Consider the following 10,420-nt stretch of genomic DNA (forward strand, 5'->3'; position numbering starts at 1 on the left):
AAAAGTATATTGCACATGCAAGAAAAATATAATAATAAAAGAGCTTTAAAAATTCAAAAATATAGCTTATAATCATTGACACTCTGTGTCAGCTAAGAAAATATAAAATGTAAGACTTTCTCATCAAAAATGAGATCCATTTCCTCTTAATATCTGGCCATGATCACTGTGAATAGAAGGCAAATGAATTGAACAAGGTTAATTTTTCATTTTAAAAAATACAGTAGTGCAAATACGTAGTTATCAAAATCCCCAAAATTCTCAATAGCCCAATTAATTACAATAGCAAACAAACACACTTTCATATTTCACATAAGTTGCTGTATGACTTTTTAAAACCTATGAATTGATGGACATTTGTCACAATTTTTACAAACATAGCAATCTTTCAACCTTGGTATTTAAACATATTTTTTAAAACAAAGTAAAACTCATCTTGGGTTTAGAACATACTCAAGAAATCTATATATCATTCTGGTAGAAGTAAAATAGTGAGCTGAAGAGAATAAATAAAGGGGTGCTCCTTTTCCTTCTTGGAGGCTTATAGGGATACAAATGCCCTGAGATTAACTGCCCAACTTCCATTCACATGTGGGAAGGTTGGGGGTTATAAAATGTATTTCACTTCAGCTAATAGGCCTTACCTCATGGTAGAGGCAGGTAAAAATAACCAGATTGTTAAAAAAAATTCCAAAAATCATATTTAAAACCCTTAAAATCAAATCATTTGAGGTATTTAGCACATTAAAATTCCAAAGGTTGTTAATACAATTATAACCAGTTCTGAAGTCCATCTATCCTCAGCAAAATAGAAAAAAGCTGTTTTTTCATATATGGGCTTATTCACAATAATATTTGTTCAATACAGTTACAGGGGAAAAACAACAGAATTTCAAAACTCAGTACATTCAAAATAAATTCAATCAACCTTCAGTTCACAGAATAATACTCAATCCAGTAATATATGAACTTAAAATCACAAAGTTAAACCATAACAAAAAATGCAATAGAATACAGAGATTTTTATAAACCATTGGAGTCTGAAATGCCTTAGAATATAGCCTTTAGTCTCTTCAAAGTTCCTTGGGTTTTTTTTTGTTTGTTTGTTTTTAATTATCCATTTAAATGTCTATTGTCCGAAGGTAGAGTAGTAAAGGCTAGGCTATGGGGTTCAAGGGCTCCGTCCAGGGCCCCATAGCTGGGAAGCATCTGAGGCCAGATTTTAGCTAGAGACCTCTGGTCTCTGGGCCTGGCTTCCAGTTCGCTGGGCCACCCATTTTCCTCCCCAGAGGTAAAGTTGAATCTTTGGGCTGAGTCTGCTCCCTGACAGGCAGGTAAAATCAATGAAATTGCCAGAAGAGTCAAAAATCCTTTTAAACCCATTGCTTTTTAGGTTTCTGTTTGAAAAGATCTGTTTCTTCTCTCTAGTCTTTTCTCTCTTTCCCCTCTCTGATCCCCCTGTGGCCAATACCCCCATCCACTTGGAGGCTTAGCCTAAGGGAAAATTACCCGGTCTCCTTTCCCTCTCCTCTCTCCCCTCCGCGTGGCCAATACTGTTACCAGCTGGTCGCAATGAGTCCTGAGCGATCTCCAAGGATCTGGGTGATGAGCCAACTGGGGTTGTGCTCGAGGGTCTGGGGCGCAGAAATAGGCAGGCAGCGGGCCGGTGAGAGGCCAGGAGCTGGAGCGGCTGCGGGGGTGGGCAAGGCCGGGACCAGGTACCAGGTGAGGACGATCAGGGCTGCAGGCTGCAGGCAGGAAGCGGCAGGGCCAAGCCAGGTGGGGTGGGCAGCAGGTCCAGAGCCTGTAGCAGCTTTGCAAGGGTAGAAAACCTTGGCCAGAGAGATATGGCTCAAAAAAAATTTTTTTTCTAGGTACTAGCTATTAAAAGTTGAACTAAAGATCAGAAAAGAATTCAGAAGACTGAGTTTTTTTTTTTCCCATTAGGTCGCCACCTGTAAAGATTAAAATTTAGGGGAGATGGGGAGACTGAGGCAGGTAGAAATTAGTTTCTCTCTGCAAGGAGTATTATAATTTTTAGAGGTTTATTAAAGGATAAAGATTAAAGAATATACAAGTAAGAAACATGTGCCTAGGCCGGAGGCCTCACATCATGCAAGAGACGTGCCTGCTCCAAAACGGCAGTCCAAAAAGAGCCAAGAGACCTCAAAAGCCTTTGAATCAGCTTAAATATCTTCTCGATCTCGGCCCAGGTGAGATTACAAGGCATTCTGAGGAAGTGGAGTAAAGGCTCATAGGGATTGTAGTCCTGTATTCGAGTCTATTTTTTACATAGTGCAATAATCTTTATGACCAACAATGAGACCAAGAAGAACTGATCATGCTACCCAACAGTGCAGCAGAAGGCAACAGAGCATTTTCATAAAGCCTCAATTCAGAAGTTAGAACTGGTTAAATGAACAAGCACAGAAAGATACAAAACATTATTAAGAATTAGAATACAGTCAGTTACACAAAAATCAAACCTAGAAGGAAAAAAGTAACTCAACAATAATGACCAACAAAGTCTCAAAGGAAAAAGTAGATTTTGCATGTGTGATCAGAGAATAGGTAGACACCAGCAAACTAAAAAATGTTGTAACCAGGGGAAGTAAAAGTGGAGATCTCTCCAGTAACTCCTGAATATCTACATTAAATGAAGCAAATTTTTTTTTCCTGTGGAAAAGAAACCTACAGGGAAAATTTTTGAAGAACAATAACTCAGAACAGAAAGTAGTTGATGTTATCCAAGTAATGGACTTCCTAAAATTTGGAATGGGCTAAACTGAACTCTTGACTCAATGAAACGGCAAGAAATATTGGAACAATGGAACCAGTTATTCTGGTGAAACAATAATTACAAGCGAAATAAAATTCCTGATCCTGAAGAATGAATAGCAGAAGAAGAGGAAAGGAAATGGAAATGAATGGGGTTCCATCCATTGAAGATGACTGAATAATGCAATAGTATTGCAGTGTAAGAAATAACAAAAGAGATTTCAGGCAATCTTGGTCAGTGCAAATTTATAAAGACTCAAAGATCATTTTATATATAGATAACAAAACATTGGGAGACTTAAAAAATCTTATTAAAGTAATAATGAGCTACCTTTCCAGAGGATTTTTGATAAATCACGTTTCTCATTTCCTGACAGAGAGATGATGGACTCATTGCAGAAAGAAACATATAGTTTAGAAATGGTTACTATGTGAATTTGTTTTGCATGACGATGCTTATTTGTTAAAAGGGTTTTTTTAATTAATTTCCTTCTTTTGAATTGGATAATACAATAAGGGGAAGGCAGCACCAGGTTAGCAGTCCTAATACCAAAGGGGAAAGAGTATTAAAATATCCCAGAAGATAACCGAAAGAAGCTTAAGAGGAAAGTCAGCTAAATAAGATAGTTTCCAAGTATCCAACTCCAACATGCTGTATTTAATATATACCTGTTTATATATAATATACACATAGTATGAAATGGAAATTCATGGTTTCATATACTATTCTGTATTTATGTCATAAGTTCTTCAATTTAATAATATTTATGAGAAGGTAGTATGTGTTGGGTACTGTAGCAGGCATACAAACACAAAAGGAAAGCAATTTCTGCCTTCATGGAGCTTATATTGCATTAGGAAATGTGGTTGGGCCTATGTAGTTTTCACTGGCCACTTCTAAATTTTCCAATAATATTTCTAGTTTTAGGAACCTTTACTTCTATTATTACTCATCACATAACATAATCTATATTATTGACTTTGTCAACCCATGGATTAAAAATGCTCCTCACAAAAAGAAATTCCTATGAAAGCCAAACAATAGTTTGGAGGGAAGGTAGAGTTCAAAACACCTCTAAAATTAATTTTGTGGCCTGATTTTCATTAGACATGTCTTACCAATTAGTGATTCAGCACAGTGCTTATTTTCATAGATTTTGGCAGGCAAGTGAAGCCTTATGTTTAACTGGAAACACCTGGGAAAAAGAAAAGCCATGCGTTAGATTTTAATGGGTCTCAATTGTTTTAAAAAACTTTTATTGATGCCTTTTGGTTTTTCTAGCAGTCACGTCTGAATAAACACACATACACATATACACACAAGAGTGAACTTTCCTTTGTAGCAAAAAGAAACAATTAAGCAAAACCAATCTGCTCAGTGACTGATAGTATATTCAGGATTCCATACCATAGTTCCCTACTTTTCTAGAGGGAAAAGGGAAGTAAATTTCATTATCTGTTATAGGATTTATTCTTAAATTCTTTGCTAAAAAGCAGGGAGATTTATTGTAGCAAAGCAGAATATACCAACTCATACAGTTTTACCTGGATTCCCACTGCCCAAAGAAAGTGGTTGTAAGGTATTGTCAGGGCAGAGAAATAATCTGAAGACTTGATGGAAATATGTTTTACATATCACCATTATAGCAGAAGATGGGTTTTTGTTGTTTTATTTTTTATTCCTTTAGAAGCTCTTCTGGCAAATAAAAAAAATTTTATTATTGAAAACCATTTTGGATCCTATCATGTTCTCTCAAGAAACCTACATCAATTGCCTCTAACCAACCTATAATACCCTGAATTTCCCCATGGTCAGTGCTTAACCTTGTCAAATCAGATGAAAATCAGGATGTGGCAGTCAAATAAGCTGTAACCAAATCCTTGGGGGTTAACTGAGAAGGAAAAACCTGAAATCAGAGCAATAAAAGAGAAATCAGTTCCTAAAGGAGTGAACAACTAAATATTAAGAGCCAAAGCAGATTGGATGACTGTAGAAATGTTCTTAAATTTTTAAGTACCTGTCTTTTCTTTGAATTATGGTAGGTTAGATTGGGTTCTCCATGTTTTATCCATCCATTTCGATTGCCTATTTCTTCATATACCATGCATATACAACAAATAAAAGTCATATGAGCATATTAGTGTTTACAGATTTGGAGGACACAGGTAACACTAATGTTCTGATACCCAAAATAATATATTATTATTGAAATGTCAATTCTAGGCTTGGTTTTAAGCAGGCAAAAAAAATCATTTTCCCTTTAGAACATTCTTCCTAATTAGCCCTGGGCATTTGTCTTTACTAGAAAAACATTTACCTTGTACATGAAAAAACTACTCTCTTTACCAGAACTAAGCCAAACCATGTTGTCTCCCTTCCTTTTATTTGCAAATAAGGAGAGCAGAAATCCCAATGGCAACTGCCCCTTTTACTCTTGCTCTGGTGGAAACCCTAGCAAAATATATTATTCCACCTGAGAATTGGAAACAGATAGACAAGGCTTGTTTGTTAGGAAGAGCATAAGCTCAAGCAAAAAACAATAGGAATGCTCAGCTTGGAATTGATTATGACATGCTTATTGGCCAAGGAGATTATGCTGCACTTCCCAATCAGTTGGCTTATAATTTGTAGGTATATCAGTAGATTAATACCCTTGCCCTGCAAGTATGGCACAAATTTCCAACTGCCACTCAAAAAACCCTGGAGCTGAGCAAAATCAGACCTAAGGAGTTTGTTTCTTGGCTGCTACAAGCAGTTTCTAGAATTATTCAGGACCCTGAAGCAAGAACTTTCTTGATGAAGCAACTTACATTCTAGAATGCTTCAGCCACATGTCAAGCAGCTATCAGGCCATACAAATTCAAAGCTTCCTTAGATGCACAAAGCTTTGTGCAGACATAGGACAATCATACCTTCAAGGCATGGCTTTTGCTGCAGCAATACCAAAAAATGGGCTACTTCCAAAGGTCTCTGGAGCTTGTTTTAAATGTGGCCAGGAAGGGCATTTTGGCTAGGAATGTAAGATAAGAGCTACAGGTCAGGGAGATTAAAAAAAAAAAAAGTTATGGCACTTCAGGTAGCCTTCCCACCTCCTTCTGCTCTCCTCGCTGTCAGGCTCTATACTAGCTTAAAATGCAAATCAAAAACTGACCTGGCAAAAGGAGTCTTAATCCCCAGGTTGGGAAAGACTTGAGGTAGTGACACCCAGCCAAATAATGGAGTCAATTCCTTTTCAGATGACCCTCCCTCAACTCAGAGAAAGAGAACTAGAGGTAATTTGGTCCAAGCTACTTCAGTTAGCACCAGCCTTGATTTAGCCTCTACTTCCCTTTTTGTCATTACACTTGATTTACCACCTCAAAATAAAAATTTCTATAGAGTCTTAGTGTATATGTTGCTTAGGAAAGTAAATTTAGAAAGCTTTCAGGCTCTCATTATAATATAACAGCAGTTTTGCAAGAGTATGTTGGAGCATGAAGAGAGGTAATTTAGCAATATCAAAGTTAACCCTTTTAACCCTTTTTCTGACTAACTAGCTCCTGAAATGTAAAAAGCCTGTTTAAATCAATCTTTCCTGATACTGCCCCAATATATAATCCAGGGAGCAAAATCTCGATAACTACATCAACAATTTCAATTTCCTTAACCCCCAAGCATTCTTTTATTTTCTCTTCTTTCATTATTAATGAGCCTCCTTTTCCCACATATTTCTTTAGTTGTGCAGCTATGAATTGTAACAATTGGTCTTTATAGCAAGATAAAGAGAAGATTCTAGTAAGTATATGTTATAATTTTATGTTCTATGTTGTCAGAGAGTATGAGAAATACCCAGGAAGACAAGTGTATTATATGTCTGTGCTGTCTATGATGTCTGTGTTATCAGTCTGTGTAATCAGTCTATGTTCTATGTTTTGTCTGTGCTGGGAGGTTTTAATTTTGGGGAAAACAAGCCTCAGATAGAAGAGGTATCCTCCATTCCCTCTCTCCTTCATTTGTTCTGGAAAAATGGAGGAGACAAGCCATAGACTGTTTGAGAAATTCAAAACAATAATTTTTGTGGATTTGGGGGTCTCCTAAACTTTAAGATAATGTAATTGATTACACATAAAGGACAAATAAACAAAATTATCAGACACTTATTCCTTCTGTTCCTTCTTGGCCATGAGAAAAAAAAAGGTGGAAATGATAAAGACAAGAAAGTGATAATTTCATCCCACAATTATATATTAACAGAAGACACAGGCAAAAATATATGATCAGTATTTTTCTTTTCCCCATTCTCGGATGGGCAACTGAGGAATGAAAGGAGAAAAGATGAGAACAGAAAAGGGAGATTTGGTTTGATTTTAACTTAGATTTAATAATAAAGTTTGATAATATATAATTTTGGAAATTTACTTATGATTTGGATATGTACTGATGGTACAGTGTAATTTCATTCATTAGGATAATTGGTTATCAGTTCAAAATAAAATTTTAGCTAAATTTAAAAATGTATAAAACTTATATTGAGAGAATGGTTTATTCTCATTAGTGCTTGCAATATATAATGACCACAGTTTCAAATGGTTAGACTTACAAAAATGCTTATTAAACTGAACTTGAAAATTAATTGAATGTATTTAATAGCCAGCCTGATGCAAAAAGTTTTTTTTCTTAAAGAAGCAGATGAACAGCAAAACTCTTCCTGATAAGTACTTAGTTAGCTGCTTAATAAATATTAAGGTTTCCAAAAATGACTATAAAGTATATAAGAATTTGATATCAACTTATTAGATGTGATATAATATGAAGATTTCATGTGATCTAAATTTTGGATAGACATATGAAAATGTGAAATTGTTACTTTGATATATGTACTATTAAATTAAGCAACAAGAAAAAATATAATGAACATTAGGGTAGGAGAAATTAAAAATCTAAAATGAAAAATATATTAAAAATTCAGTATAATACAAATTGCGGACATTATAAATGGCATTGTACTTGATTAGTATACAAAAATTGCTTTAAAAGTATGTGCAGTGTACAAGAAGAAATTCAAGATCTAAGGATTAACATGCAATTTGTTAAAATGTAAAAGGTGTAAAAAACAAAATACATATGCAGTTATACTGTAAAGGAAATTTATTTTTCACCTGAATTGAATAAGGATAGCAATTGAATAAACTACTTAAATACCTATATGGAAATATCAGAAATGTAAAATTATAAAAATTAAAGGGAAAAAAATCTCTGTGTGTCTCAACACCAATGCAAATTAAATAGCAAGCATTTCCAAATTTTAAAACAAACAAAGCAGATTCAAAAACTATTTCAACAATGACTTTAGACAACCAAGACTCTGATTAATCTCCAATTAACATGTCACAGGTATAGATAACTACTTAAAAAAAACCTTTTACATTTTACTTTAGCAGTAACTTTTGGTTTGTGTAAGCAGCCACTCGCTTTGCAAAACAAAAAGCTGATTAGAGTTAGGGAATTTCTAAACAATGGAATTGGAATATTGAAAATATTCAAATCTATTCATAACATAGAAATGATTTCTAATAATTGATAAAGGAGAAGAGAATCAAGTAAAAGCTATGAGATCAAATATCCTCATTGTATATGTGAATTATGGGGGGAAATTTTTCAGCTCCAAGCTGTAACTGGTGAGATTTGCTATTTAAGATAAAAAGCTTTTGGGATTGCATCTAATATCATTTTTGAGTTTTGAAATCTGTTTTAATTGTCTGATGGATCGTTGCCACCATTGATAAAGAAAGACAAGGTATCGTGAAGTCAAATTGTTGCTGCATGACTGATTAATAACCCTGACTCTTACCTGAAGTCATAGTGTTATAATCTTTCCCTGCTTTTTCTTTTCAAAGCAAATTTCTTTAATCAAAGCAAAGTGAATTGGTGATTGAAGTCTCTGAAATTTGAATGGGCATAGTAACCAAATATGTTCTACTACTTACTTAAGAAACTATACCCCACCCCCAAGTTTTTATTTCAGTTAGAATACAATGAATCTCTTTTAAGTTAATTCGTTTAGATAATCACTGAACATGAGTTGGGGAAACCTATATGCAAGAACCATTTTTTAAAAAAGGAATACCATACTATATTTATACTATATTGCATTTGAAAGAAACATCACCCAACCCAAACCTATCAATTTTTATAGAATTATAACATGAGGGTCGAGGTTTTGCTTTTATTTACACAGGAAATGAAAAATCCTGGATCTACATCCAGTCCATCAAGACAGATGCAGCAGAGGACTCTCAGAAATAATGGAATATGGAAAACACAAAAGACAATCCAGAGGAGCAACGCTACGAAACCCAGGACTTGGAGACAAGCTAAAAGAATAGTTCATATGGCAGGGCAATCCTTGGAGGTGGCAAGCCTCCCCAGGACTGACCAATCTTAACTAAGCTACTTCCCCCAAAAAAAATTTACCCAATTTTAAGTGGTTTCCTCACCCTTTGTTTTAACTCCAGCCCAAATATTCCAAGGAGTCTCATCCATTGAATCTATAACTGATCATATCATTCCCCTTCCACAACTTCTTTTCTTGTCACCCTTCCAGTACATACGCCCTGTCCCTGGTGGTCAGACCCAAACATCTATATTCTACTTCTACCTCAGATAGCAAAAATTGATATCAGACATTTACTTACTTCAGCTTTGCTTGTCTGATTTAAATACAAAAGGAACAAATGTAGCAGACAAAGCCTAAAAACCACCAGGAGCAAAGCTCTGGGAAATACAGACCCTCAAAAATCTGAAGCCATAGTTCAGCTGAAGTTAAACAGGTAGCCCCATAACCCTCCTTTCCAATCCTCCCGCTGTGACTGAATGTTCTTACAAAATTACTGATGTATGTATGCATTCTCTGGGAATCTGGGTTAGATGACTGCATATTGACATATTGATTTATTAGCCTATAGAATTCTCTGTCTAGATTCAATGAGGTAAACCAAATCCATTGTACCATCTTGTAAATCATTAGTTGATCATTACCTTTCATTGTGTATGTAAAAGCTTACCTAAGCTCTTAGCTTGCTTTCCCCACCATATAAAAGTAGATGTAACTTTCAATAAAGTGCCTCTGGTTTCTATCATCACCTCTAGTCCTCCTGATCCCCAATTGTGTATGTGTTATTTTCCTTGCTGCCTTTTGAGGACCCTAACTGATTCTCTTGAGCTGGCTCTTGATAGGCTTGACACCCACCAATATACAAAAAAAAAAAAAAAACCCTGAATTTTATCTCGGTTGGGGCCCTCTCTGTTATTCTTGGTTGGTCTTCCCTGCAGCTTGTATTGTGTATGTCCTGAAGAAGTCTTGTAGATTGGGATATGTTATAATCTGACCAAGGACTTGGGCACAGAGGACTGCCAGTGAAGAAATTCAGTGCCAACTCTTTCCAGAGTCCTTCTCTATTCCCTGTCGTTTGCCTATAAAGGATTCCATCACATCTTGACTCTGAATTAGTAATAAATGATTGAGCATGTCAAGTTGACAAGCATTTATTACAGTTCTACCTTGTGCCAGGCACAGCAGTAAGCTGTGAGGATAAAAATAAAGGGGAGGCAAAAGCAAAAATGAAACAGAAACAAAATAAAAGCATAGCCCCTGCTCTCAAA

At 35.4% G+C, this 10,420-nt stretch overlaps 1 long non-coding RNA gene across 1 annotated transcript in view; it reads left to right on the forward strand.

The window, feature by feature from the left end:
- Positions 1 to 9,900, forward strand: part of LOC103101247 (uncharacterized) — a 28,359-nt gene extending 18,459 nt beyond the window's left edge. The window contains exons 5-6 of the long non-coding RNA XR_467728.2: positions 6,496 to 6,553; positions 8,997 to 9,900. This is a non-coding gene — a long non-coding RNA (uncharacterized LOC103101247). The remainder of the gene's footprint in view (positions 1 to 6,495; positions 6,554 to 8,996) is intronic.
- The last annotated feature ends 520 nt before the right edge of the window (positions 9,901 to 10,420 follow it).

This window comes from Monodelphis domestica, chromosome 4 (assembly GCF_027887165.1).
Source record: "Monodelphis domestica isolate mMonDom1 chromosome 4, mMonDom1.pri, whole genome shotgun sequence".
Classification (NCBI taxonomy): domain Eukaryota; kingdom Metazoa; phylum Chordata; class Mammalia; order Didelphimorphia; family Didelphidae; genus Monodelphis; species Monodelphis domestica.